Here is a 13,942-nt window from a genome sequence, read left to right as displayed (position 1 = left end):
GGAGTACGACAAGGCTGCATATTGTCGCCCTGCTTATTTAACTTATATGCAGAGTACATCATGAGAAATGCCGGGTTGGATGAATCAGAGGTCGGAATTAAGATTGCCGGGAGAATTATCAACAACCTCAGATATGCAGACGATACCACCCTAATGGCAGAAAGTGAAGAGGATCTCAAGAGCCTCTTGTTGAGGGTGAAAGAGGAGAGTGCAAAAGCTGCTTTGAAACTCAACATTAAAAAAACTAAGATCATGGCATCTGGCCCCATCACTTCCTGGCATAAAGAAGGGGAAGAAATGGAAGCAGTGACAGATTTTACTTTCTTGGGCTCAAAGATCACCGCAGACGGTGACTGTAGCCATGAAATTAAAAGACGCTTGCTCCTTGGGAGGAAAGCTATGGCCAACCTAGACAGCATAGTAAGAAGCAGAGACATCACTTTGCCGACAAAGGTCCGTCTAATCAAAGCTATGGTTTTCCCAGTAGTAATGTATGGCTGTGAGAGCTGGACTATAAGGAAGGCTGAGCGCCGAAGAAGCGATGCTTTCGAACTGTGGTGCTGGAGAAGACTCTTACGAGTGCCCTGGACTGCAAGGAGGTCAAATCAGTCCATCCTAAAGGAAATCAACCCTGAGTGCTCATTGGAAGGACAGATAATGAAGCTGAAGCTCCAATATTTTGGCCACCTAATGCGAAGAGAAAACTCCCTGGAAAAGACCCTGATGCTGGGAAAGACTGAAGGCAAAAGGAGAAGGGGACGGCAGAGGATGAGATGGCTAGATAGCATCACGGATGCAATGAATATGAACTTGAGCACGCTCCGGGAGAGAGCGCAGGATAGGAAGGCCTGGCGTGCTATGGTCCATGGGGTCACGAAGAGTCGGACACGACTGAACGACTGAACAACAAAAGTACTGCTTATTACAGTTTTTACCAAGTTTTGTTAGTGATTTTAAGCAGCCATTTAAGTGCCATTTTTGGCAGAAAGGTGGGATACAAATCAAATCAATTCAATAAAATAAACATGTTACAGGTGCTTCCACAATCCATGGTCCAAGTCAGCCTATGCTACCCAAATGAGCATATAGATAGCTCTTGGCTACTTCCTTCTAGGTATTCACAATCTTCTCTAAGCTGCTCTGAGCTACAAATAAGCTCCTCTTAGGCCTTTTATCAATCTAACCCTCACTTCCTGGCAAACTCTACCAGAAGGTGGTCACAGGGCACAGTGGTGCTGTCAGGGCAAAACTTTGGGGCAGAAATCTAAGGCCCTATTGAGAAGAATGAGTCAGTGGCCCAAATGGAGCAGGGCTAGCTTACCACATTTTGAAGTGAGACACATTACCATCTAAAGTTCCCCGCCTCAACCCCCCATCACTCATAAGTCCATTAAGTCCACAGTCTAAAATTATCTAACTGCACCACTGAAGAAGCATCTTGAATTGACTTACAGAAACATTAGGAAGCTGCTATCTCTTCGCAAGATGGTGTGTCTTTCACAATCTCACACTCGTTTAGTGCTCATCCAGGATGAAAGATACTATGTTAGATAGTAAATACTGTCCCCTCCAAATCCTCTTGTAAAGAATTCTGTTCTCTCCCATTCTGTCAATCAGGTGGATAGGGTGTGGTTTTAGACAATGGCTTTCCTTATGCAGGCTATATTGTTGAGCTGGGCTAACAAATGATTTTCGAACCAAGGTGCTGGGAAGATACTCAAAATGGTGACAGGACTTACACTTGTGGTAACTCAATTCCTACTCATGCATTCCAGTGAACATGTTAAAGTGGGGAGAGGACAGGGTACATATACAAGCCCCAATCCAATATGTGCATGCATGCTGGCTCCATTTCTGACCTTCATACGTCAGCATGAAGGTCAAAACTGGACCCAACATGCTCAGGAATACTTGGACAGGACCTGCATGGCCTGCACCCCACCCCACTTAAAGTCCATATTTGTTCACCCAATGAATAGCAGGAATAGTGATGCTGGAATACAAGAGTTAAGAATGAGTGGTGTAATAAGAGAAAAATGGGCTTTGTCCAACAAGTTTAGACTTTTTTGTTTTTAAAGAGAAGAGACTAAAAGGAATTAGGACAGTTCCATGCATCCTCATGTACCATAAAAGGCACAATGTATATTTTTACCTTTGATACTGTCATTAGTCAGAATTATCTTATGCCTAAATGATCATCTTTTTAAGGCTAAGGTTTATTTTAATGAGACCACAAAACTGAGAAATATTCAATTATTTCAGGGTCAGCATTCACAACTGATTAGGAATACAGCAAAAAGTATGTATCTAGATTTGCAACAATTTTGTGTATAATTAGTATTTTGTGTATATTTAGTATTTGCATGTTTATAACACACTGTGCCGAAAGGTGCATGCTGCAAACACCAGAACATAATATGCTATGTAATAATGTAATGAAAGCTGTCTGATGAAAATGAGATTATTTTCATGGCTGTACTGCCTTTTCAAATAAGCCATTAGTTCTTGCATGGCAGTATTCCTGACAGGCAGTTTTTCACATACCAGATGATGCAGGTAGGAGAGCACTTACCTTTTAACTGACCAGCTAAGAAAATATTTCCCCCTTAAAAGGGAGGAGGCAACATTCCAAACACACAGTTCTGATATTCAATTTCAGAGTAGTTTGCTAGTTTCTTGCTGCAATAACTATCCCTTTCATCCTAAAGTCAGAACACATAATTCTATCGCTTTCAGAAACAAAGAGCAGTTGGGTTCTTAGTGAAAACAAGACATATCAACTAAGCACACATGATCTGTGTCATAACACGAAAAATATGAATATGTAGTCAGAATATGTAGTTTTGTTTTGCATTTCCACTATCTGTGCATATCCCAAGGCCTCAGCAAAGATTCAAAAAACCCTCTGAGAAGACAGTTTTGCACATCTTCCGAGAGTGACATGTCTAGCATTACTAAGGCATTGCAATTTGCATGAACTCTTCCTTTGTCCTGTTACATTTTTTATAAGTGAATCAGGTTTTAAAGAGCGCATTCTGACTCATTACTCTCAGAACACTAATACAGGTCTAGATTCCAAGCTGATCTCATTCATTTTTTCCATTTTGGCAAGGATTATTTAAAAACGAAACATAAAAAGTTTTATGCAATCCAGAAGTTTAAAGTCAACAAAATTCTTTTGAAAACTTCATAATAGTAACACTAGTGTTATTGCAAGGAAGCCAAGGCTTCCAGACAGACTTGTGTGGGAAACGGACCAAAGAGAAGTTATATCTACAACTTCATTGATCCTACGGTTTGCTGAAGTAGTCCCTTGTTCTGGCACTGTGAGCTCCTTGCTCTGCTCCCTATGTGTCTTATTTACAAACCCAAACAGGGCACGGTAGTGTTTTTTAAAGGCTGCTTCAGGGCAGAGAAAGACTAATTGACTGGCAGCTTGTTGTGCAATAATAAAGAATTGGTGGAGCAGCCATACTTCCCTAGTATTTGACTCTGTACAGAACTAGCAACTTTTAGCAGAAATGGCTCATGGAGGGGTCTAGGAAATTTAAATGACAGTGCTTCATCCTTGTGCAGGATCGTAAGAATTGTCTTGCTGGATCAAATCAAGTACCATTTAATCTAGCATTCTGTTTCTGAGTGCACAGAACCAGGTCCAGGTATTTTGTCACCCCTGACAAGGCAAAGTTATGATCCCAGGAAAGAAAGATTCCTCCTGTGCAAGCACTGGGTCATTACTGACCCCTAGAGGGATGCCGCTTACGCTGGTGTTTTCATGGCAGTCTATAGCGGGGTGGTTTGCCATTGCCTTCCCCAGTCGTGACTACCTTTCCCCCAGCAAGCTGGGCACTCATTTTACTGACCTCGGAAGGATGGAAGGCTGAGTCGACCTGAGCCGGCTACCTGGGACCCAGCTTCCGCTGGGATCCAACTCAGGTCGGGGGAGAGTTTCGGTTGCAATACTGCCGCCTACCACTCTGCGCCACACCAGGCTCTAACCCCACCCCTGTTGGTCATATGTGGAACACCACAAAATAAACAAGCCCACAAAGTACATGCTAAAGCACATCTTCCCACTCTTTTTCCATGGTTACACTTCACACACAAGATTTTTACCCATGATCGGATTAATCCAGAGTAACTACTATCACTATATCACTTACAAGATCACAACTTTGTTGCCCTCTTTGTTAAATTAACAACAAATAATTCCTGGCATTGTACTCACATTTCTTATAGTACTAATTAATCATTCCAGGCATTTTGGCCATTACAATAATAAAACACAAAACAAAAATGCTCACAATTACTATAGTGGCTTATAGGCACATAATAACAAGGCCAACATAAGTTCATCCTTCCAAAATCCAACTTATGAGTACAGCAGGGTACCTAAACATGTATTGCATATGGGTACCATTATTTAGCAAGCTAAATTACTCACCATTCATGGTCTCCTCATAATTAGTTTGGTTTTTCCAAGCTTTCTCAGGTCATTCTTTGGAAAAGCCTGTATCTTTGTAAGCTATTCCTGAGTAAGCTCAGAAAAAACAAGCCTGGAGGAGCACACACCAGTCTTAACCACTACCTCCCTTTCCCAAAACATAGTCCAGTAAGGGGGACAGTGGAGGGCTTCAACACCTGCAAAGGCTTCATCTTTAGGGCTTGGTAATTCTGTAAAATTCTGAAGTTATTCTGACGTTTCCAACACCTCCCAGCTCAATCCATCATGCAGGGAAACATCCCAGGCCCCCCAGAAGAATGGATACTTCTGCACATGCTCAACGGAATACTAGAATGACCAGACCTTAAAAATGAGGCCCCTAAAATTGCTGAAGCCATCTCTGCCATCAAGGTTAATGGTAAAAGAGTCACTATTGAGGATGGCAATTCAGTTAAAGGGGATAGCTGACATCTTCCAACTGCTGCTGCTGACCTCTTGTTTGGCAGTGACAACTCGGCCTCTCCAGGAGTCCCTTACTGTTATAAAACACACACATTCCTGTTTCAGTACCCTGCAGGACATAAATGGTGTGACCTGCCCTACACAGACATAGCAGCATAATACACAAGCACAAAAAAGGGAAGTGGGAGGTCAGAGGAAGATAGTGAACATAGCACCGTGAGTGTGCGCATGCAACAGCACCCCTTGATGTTTGGTCAAAGTTTGCACCTTAGGCAATTAGTGTAGTCACAACAGTGTACTACAACAGCTGATATGTCACCTCAGAACGATCACTATTAAGTAGTCAACAAGTTTTGAAGTCAGCTTTTGAACTCAACGAAAACAGCTTTTTGAAACTATTTCAAGAAATACATGAACATATTTGAATGAAAAACCTTCCTTTAACATCACTGAAAGCAGGAAGTTTAAGCCATAATAAATGATAATATCTTCGAACTTTGCAAAAATTTCCAGCTCAGGCTCTTATGTACAGTAGCTCTGAACAACAGCATCATCCAACTATTTTAAAGCCTATAATTGGTTCTTTGTCTTCTTTTCTTATTTAAAGTATACCTCAGTCAAAACTTTGTCTTCTCTTATTTTCTATTATGATTAGGTAATTTTAAAAAGAAATACAATTATGCAAACTGATGAAAGCTCATTACATCCTGTAAAGACATGTTTCATTAATCATTCCATGCATCTGGCCCACCAACTTAATCCTACATTGCTTAGTAGCTGATTACTTACAAATTATATATAGTGTTAGCAGCTGGAAACCATTGCAAAGACCTACAAGAATCAGCATTTGCATAAATTAGAAAATCCCTTCAAGTTTCTATTTCTAATTTGCCAACTAGCAACATTAAGTGGCTGTATTCATCTCTCCTCTCCCCCTTAGATATGATGATTTCAGCTTCTATAGTCTAATTATTATTTTTTTAAACTACTTTAATTTCTACACAGTACCAGCTCCAAGTTTTGAGGGCCTCAGGGAAGATGCTCCCCTTGGGCCCCTTAAAATGTGAAGGGCAGGTGATAAGTGGGGCAGCTTCCATCTCTTTGTCATGGGACATAGCAACAGGAGCAGCATGCAGCCACAGAGGCCTATAAGATCACATAATGCACACCTAACCTGTGTGTTTGTTCCTTCCATTGCCTCTCTCCCCCTTATGAAAGAGCTAATATCCAAGACCCTGTCCCAGGGGCATGGCTTTCTTCTTCTTGCTTTGCAGGAAAAACAAAGTGTTTGTTTGTTTGTTTATTTATTTAATTTCTATACCGCCCAATAGCCAAAGCTCTCTGGGCGGTTCACAAAAATTAAAACCAAACACACAATAAAACAATTTAAAACATATAGAACATTAAAACCACATTAAGTGTTCTCACTTAAGATACCCAACAGAGAAGTATTCTGAAAGTTGCAGCCTTTCCAGGGTTATCAGAAAAGAGAGCCCTACAAGTAGATTTTAGGATGCTGCTCTATTGAGGCTTTCAAGTGAGAACATAATGAGCATCACATAGTGCAAAGGAGCACAGTTCTAATGTTTGCTTCCCCTTGCATGGAGTTCTTCCCTTCTCAGGAAGGACTGGAGGTTGGGGGGAGGAATCTTGCTACAGATGCCACACCCTTCCAGAAAGCAACCAAGGAACAGCACACTGCCTTCAGAATGCTCCATCCCCAGTCCCATTTCTAAAAACATTAAGAAGAGATCAAGGGCTCTTTTCTTGCTTCTTAGAAAAGAGAGGGAAAACTACATATAACATGTGACTTATGCAAATAGATCTCTCAATGTTTTCATTTTCAATTAAAAGTAGTAATGTAGGAGAGCACAAAACTGGATCAGAGCAAGGGTGCTGGGGACAGGGTATTTAATCCTCTCAACCCTGAAGCTATTATCTCACTGGGGAGCAGCTCTGGGGTCATTTAGAGAATGAAAATGGCACAGAGAAAGGGTAAAACACTCTTGCGACAGTGTCTAGAACACTACCTCTTTTGAGAGGGGGAGAAAAGGAACAGCTCCATGTGAGGATAGAACATTGTGCTCCTTTGCACAGACGGGCTGTAATAGGGCAGCAAAACATGGGCAGAATGGAATTGGTGCCCACATTAAAAAGGTGGAATATGACACCACAAGGATCCCCAGATGCATGCTGTCCTGGCCAGTGCAAAGAGGCAAATGACAGCTGGTGCCCAGTTCAGGTCTCTCATTGGAAGTGAGCACAGCAGGTGCACACTGTATCACTAACATAAATAAGTGCACCTTATATCCATATCATCAAGACAAATTTTATTAATTTCTTTTCTATAGTCATACATCAGAATTGTTAGCTATAACCCCAATATACATTTTACATATGTGCATACTAAAGTTTCTTCCCCGCCCCGCGTCTGTCTCTTTTATCCTAAGTCAGCAATTCTAGCAAACAGCCTTCTTCTAGGAGTATTATGAATTGTATTATTCAGTAGTATTCTAAGCATTAAAATTAGTAAGATTCAAGAGTGGATTGGGGAGAGTCGGACACGACTGAACGACTGAACAACAACAACAACAACAACACCACCCTGGGCAAGAAGCTATTCTAAGACACACCCAGCAACTCCTAAGTCTTATCATATGGATGCTTAGAAAACCTCTGCCCACAGTATCCATTATACACCTTCCTCTGTCTTCCCCACAACTACCTACCTGCCAATAAGTAGGAGAACTTTCAGATTCAAGACTGCCTTCAAATCATGAGTCAGGAATAATGATAAAACCTGAGATTTTCATTTGTCTACTGGATGTGTGGATGCATCATGCACTTCTAGCCCTGCATCATCAGGTAGCCGACCCATAGAAACACTGAAGTCAATGTTAGGCTCTGGCACAACAAAATTACTAGTTAACCACATAATGGTCCAAAAATATCCATAGTAGCTCAATAGTTTTTTCAAGATTCAATGAATACTGTACCTTACAACAAAATTCAATTGCAAGCAAAAAATATAAACAAAAAGGCCCAACAACTATGCTTCATAATCAAAATACAAATAAAGGTTTTCAGGCCAATGCACTGTAGGCACTTACCTGTTCATAAAAAGCAACAATGTAGCATTAAAAACACCCATACATCTTAAAATGGGGAAACTGAAATAAGACAGGATACATTGAAAAGAGAACCAACAAGGGAGTCCCTAAAACATGTGAAAATAGAAAAATTGTCAGTGTGCTCACAGGAGGAATCAATTCAAAAGTCTATGGAAACGTATTCTATATTGAGGGACCTACCACAGCAAAAGCCTCATCATCTGCTGGCAAGTACAATGGCAAGTTCAATCTCTTAACAGTCAATATGGTCGAATAGCTACCAGAAGGAGGGTTCCAGGATCTGGTCTCTAAAATAGCCTATTCAGCAATACAATCTTATATTCAATCCACCCCTCTACTGGTATCCATGTAAAGAACACTTCAGGTATAATTTGACAACAGTTGGCTCAGCTAGGAAGCAACCATGCTGTTACATTATGAATAAGCTGCAAGCAATGGAGAACCACTACCAGAAGCTCGTATAAGAAGAAATAACAAACATCTGAAAGTCTCCAGAGTAATGACAGCTCTGGCAAGATCAGTTTAGGATAAATATTAGGCTTTACCTACCTTTCCCTTCTGCCTACTAGAAACACCGTCTCCTTAATCCATAAAGTAGTATCATTCAGACAGTGATGCAGCTGGGAAATACTGGGGTTTGCTGCTGAACTGAAAGCTAATAGACGTGTTCGTAACATAACGCTAAGCCAGTATTTGTGTTAGCCATGATTTGTTTAATAAGCTAGGTTTTGGCTCCTAGGCAAGCAAATAAACCACAGCTTTTTTAGCCAATTCCTGTCTACCGGCCCCCCACCCCACATCTTCTGCCAATTCCCGTCTGGTATCCTGAACTATTTGATGGCTGTCAAGAAGTGGCACGGCTTCACCACACAGTCACCAGCCCATTTACCACTGGCCAGCTCTACACACAGCACAGAACTCTCCTCTGAGAACTCCGCTAACACCACTAAAACACAACCAAAGCTTGATTCCTGAGTTGGTTAACTCTTTCCTATCAAAAAGGGAGAGAAAAAATTCTTTCTTCAAGACAGCCCACTTCATATCCATGGAATTTTTATGAAATGTATTAGCAGTCAACACTGGTATCTTACTAAGGATGAACAAACATGTGAATAATATCCCATTGACACTCTACCCTCAAGCACCAGCCCACGGGGAAAGAAACCCTGAGCCTCCCCCCATATTAATGATCAATACCAATATGCCACCAGCAAAGCACCAAAGGGAAAAAGTTTGTCCAGTTATTACCAAAAGACCAGACTGAAATAATTTCACAACCCCACCTGGAAATAACCCTGTAAATCACGAAGAATGCCTGACCCCCAATCATTTTAACAATAGCAAAAACAAAAGGACTCCCCTCCTGCCCAAAATTATCCTGCTGAGATTAATAAAGCTTTGGTTAAACATAAGTGTATTTTTATGTGGAAGGTCAGTGTGCTCCATTAACAACTGATACTGTAAACAAATTCTCTGGCACAAAATTATTTAATTCTAAGTGTATGTCTTTTGTACACAGCTCCAGGTGGTGGATCTCGAGGTTCTAGTAAAAAAGAAAGGAGATCCTGCAGGCCTGAAGTCTACCTACCCAGGAGTAAGGCATGCAACAGGAGAAAATGTTTTTGCATTAAAGGAACCTTTTGGTGGTTGTTTCTAGCATTACTATACGGGAAAGTTTTGGCTTCATGGTCCATGGAGTAAGGGGGGGGGGGTGATGATCCTAGACAAACTATGAGATGGCAGGTCTGATTGCCCTCACCTCATGATGCATGGAATGTTCAGACCAAGTATTTATTGGTTAAGGCAGAGGATTTTTCTGCTCCCCTTCCATGGGAATTGAATCACCCTTGGATCCTGGTCCTGGCAGGCCTGGGTGTTTCTCTGGGAAAACATCTCATCTTGCAGATGTTGTGGGGCATGCAAAAAGCAACGATCATGTCAGCAACAAGGTCTTTCATATCTAGTAAGGTGCAAAGCAGGGGTCCCCAACATTTTTGGACCTGTGGGCACATTTGGGAATTTGAGAAACTGCTGGGGGCACCACCACAAAATGCCTAATCAGTGGATCACCGCTTTGGCATCTACTGTTGCATCTATGGATCTTAGGCTGAGTATTCAGCAAAAATGTTTGTTTCATGTCTACTAGACACCTCAATGTCTCTTTAATAAGGGATTGTCTAATTCAGCTAATTGCTAGCGATGCAGTATGAATCTAATAAAATTAAATATTCTGCCCCAAATATTGGATCAGAAATCTGGGGTTTTCCAGTCTCAGATGAATTAGATTACCTTCAGACCAGAATTATTAACAACCCTCTTGGGGTCCCATAGATATAACCCAACACAGTACCTACCATTAGAAACAGGATCTCAGGCTTTGACTATGGAGATTTGTCAGCTGATATTGAATTACTGGATACAGCTCAAGGGAATGCCAGTGCATCACTTAGCAAAACTATGTTACTTGCAACAATTGGGCTTTATTCCATCGTAGGAAAAATCCTGGTATCAGGTTATATGTTTATTTGGCTATTTAGAGATTTACTTCCTTCAGAGAGATCATATTCTAGCTAAAAAGTATTAAAATTATGTACTAATTATATGTTTTTGCAGGAAGGTTTTGCATCTCTTAAGACTGCAAAGATATCTCTCTAGTATAATCTATTTAAATATATTCAAGGTCCAGATTTAAAAATGAAAAGTTGAGTTTGAGGAAGGAACTAACACTTGCCAGGTTTCAGTTAATGCCCTCTACAGACCTTGATGGTAGACTACCTTAAAATATCTTACCATTTATGCTTTATCATTGTGGATCAGACAAGACTGAGGACCTTCTGCATTATTTGTTTAACTGTTCAATGACGCAAGACATTAGAGAGAAATATCTTGTTGACTTGCTAAAAATGGAACAGACTGGTCAATTTGCCAGAAGATAGACTTCTTGCTTTTTAATAAGGACATAACAATTTTGGGAAGAGTTGCTACTGTCTTAATGGCACTAATTAAATCTGTGCCAGATTTCATAAGGCAGGAGTAAAAGGTTATTCCAGAGAAGTTTGATTGTTAACTAGACAGAAGCCTCTGATCTCGAACGTTTCCGAGTATTCCGTGGCCTGCTGGTCTGCTGCTATCAGGGCAGGAGGAACAATGGAGGCAATTTTTGCCTCTCCATCCTTTTTTACTTTTTCCTCTAGGCCTCTGAGGAATCGCACTGCCAGGGACAGGACTGAAGAGGCTACAGTATAGAGTGGATTCCAGCCTCTCTTTTCTTTCCCCACCTACCAGAATGTCCCTTTTTAACCTCTATGAGGTCATCCGAGGTTGCTTTTGTGACTTCAGAAAACAGGCCCTGCTGTTCGTCTCATGGAGGCTGCAAGCACAGGGATCAGATCTCTGAACCCCTCCCCCAAGTCATACGAGCGTCTAAGGCTTTGGGAGGGGGAATCCAAAAAGTCCTACTTGCCTAGGATGCTCTTCCAGGAACCACAGGATTGCTCCCTAAAAAATCCAGCTGAGTAGTGGTTTAAACACATAATCCTACCTCAAGGATGGTATAGCAGGCTGATGTACCTGAAACCTTTGCTGCAAAAGAGATCTATTTAGGGAAGATTCAAATAGAGAAGAAAGCCTGTTGCCAGGAAGAATGAGGAGGGAGGGCGAGTTCAGGAGAAGCACAAGCATCACTTATCCTATGGAGCGGTTCGGTTCCACTTTTAATTGCTCTTGCCCCACACCTGTTAGTTGGTGAGCAGCTCGGGCAGGACACTGCAACAAATCAGGAATAAGCCAGAAATTCAAGTTTGTACATAATGACAAACCACAGTTACAGCAAGCCAGGATTCATAAACCAACATACCCTGGCTTCAAACTGGGCTTTGTGGCCAAAAAATAAACTATGGTTTAACTGGGGCAGGTTCAGATTTTCAAACAAACCACAATTTGGAAAAAGAACGCTGGCTTAGTGTTACATATGGACACTGCTAATGCAGCATCTTCCGAATAAAGCTAGAATCCTAGAGCTTGCATATCCTCTCAGATCCCTGGAGCAGATCTGCAAATGCCCTCCATTCTGTAGATGGTAAAACTCTGTTCACAGCTCCAATTAAATACATTGTGTCTACTTTTGTAGAATGCTTTTCACCTTCTTCTCCAACATTAAACTTTACTTAAATATTCCCATAATACAAACCCATGTCCAGTTTGGGACAACTTTTAAAACAAATGTTTTGCAACTGCAGGAGAAAAATGGGAAATTAGGCAAATTCTGGAAAGGAACTGAAGGCCTAGAGAAGTACTATTCAACTCAAAAGTTTAGTAGCCATCTATAAATGGGTGTGTATCTAACATAAAGTTCATGACTGCTAAGGAAGGGAAAACACAAGAATTTCCTGTTTTTGTGGATATCTGCCTTTGCTCTGCTTCAGTCTGTCTGAAACTTTATATATAAAACTATTTGAGGTTGGCTACCATAACTAGCATTTTTATTTCAGAGATTCAAGTTTACTTACAGGATATTAAATGGTTATTTTAAAAGTATAGGTATTAACTGTCAATAGTGTAATCAGAAGTACTCAGAAGAACTAATATTTATACTTTTAAAATAACCAGAGGTAACAAAATATTCTATAAAAATGGGTCTTTGAAATAAGTTGCAAACTGAAGATATTTGAAGTAGTTTTAATTATAAAAATAACAGTTATATCTTTTATATTTTAAAAAATGGACAACCGCAATTAGTTACTTTCTTTACTCAGACTTACAATGCAAACCATTGGCTGAGATCCAAAGAACTATGTCTGCGCACCCAAGAGGACCATGAATTTATGTTTCATGAACAGCATCTTCTGATGCCATATGGCAAACCAATTTTGAAACTGATGAAGCAGTTTAGGCTATGCTATAACATGGGATTTTGCCATTCAAATGAAAAGAAGTAAAATCCCAACGGACGCACCCAAACTAGGACTTTGGATCTCAGCTACAGGTATTGAATTCCCTTCCAGACATCCAGATGCACTTGCCTGTGTCTATGGAACTATTCAGCACAGGCAGGTTGCCCCATTCATTTCACCAGTGGGAGCCCATCTGCACATACACATCACGCCCCTTCGTGAAGCATTTATGGGCAAAGAACTATGGCCCAGTTCAGATGTAACTGGAAATCATGGTTTCTTGCTATATGCATGAACCACTGCAAGTTAGGGCACAATACTAACCATGTTTAGACAGAAAAAAGTCCTACAACTCCCAGCATTCCCCAGCCAGCTAAAGAATGCTGGGAGTTGTAGGACTTTTTTCTGTCTAAACATGGATAGGATTGCGTCCTTAGACTCCTATGTTCCTCCCTCCTCCTCTCCCACAACCATGAGGACATCGGAAGGTTGTTATTTTTTTGTTTTTAAGTCAACATTCAAAGAAAACACAGTTGCCTGATGCCAAAGCAGCATCAGAGCAGGGGGGCTGTACAGAAATGGAAGACTCGCAAATTGTGTGAATAGAGGCCTGATTCAGAACTTACATCCAAACCAGGCCTTTCATTCCTGTAGAATTCCTCTGCCTTATTGCTGTTTCAAAATATAATTAGGCCCAATTCAGACATCATAATCTTGGCTTGATAAATCATGGCTTATGTCCAAGAATGAACTATGTGCCTGCTCCTTCCTTCCCTCATGAGCCTGGCTTCGAAAGATCTATTCTGGCTTGTTAAGCCATCATACCTTATAGAATTATGTCCTCCATAACACTATGCTCACAGTTTCTATTGTTATGTCCTCAAGTTAGCACAGGCACGAGTGGCATTTGCTTCCATTTTCAACTGACAACAGTGTGTCATTATGTCTAGACTAGGACACAGTATAGTTAGGTTTAACTATGATTTGTCTGAACAAACCAATGGGTTTATGAT

The 13,942-nt window shown here is 40.9% G+C and overlaps 1 protein-coding gene across 17 annotated transcripts in view; it reads right to left on the bottom strand.

Annotated features, from left to right (window-relative positions):
- NCOA3 (nuclear receptor coactivator 3) overlaps nt 1-13,942 on the bottom strand; it is a 129,162-nt gene that overhangs the window by 52,999 nt on the left and 62,221 nt on the right. The gene's annotated exons all lie outside the window — the stretch shown is intronic.

Source organism: Heloderma suspectum, chromosome 4 (assembly GCF_057233095.1).
Source record: "Heloderma suspectum isolate Gila_16-S chromosome 4, 16-S_ref, whole genome shotgun sequence".
Lineage (NCBI taxonomy): Eukaryota > Metazoa > Chordata > Lepidosauria > Squamata > Helodermatidae > Heloderma > Heloderma suspectum.
The sequence above is the reverse complement of the archived record's forward strand: the minus strand, read 5'-3'. Positions and strand labels throughout refer to the sequence as shown.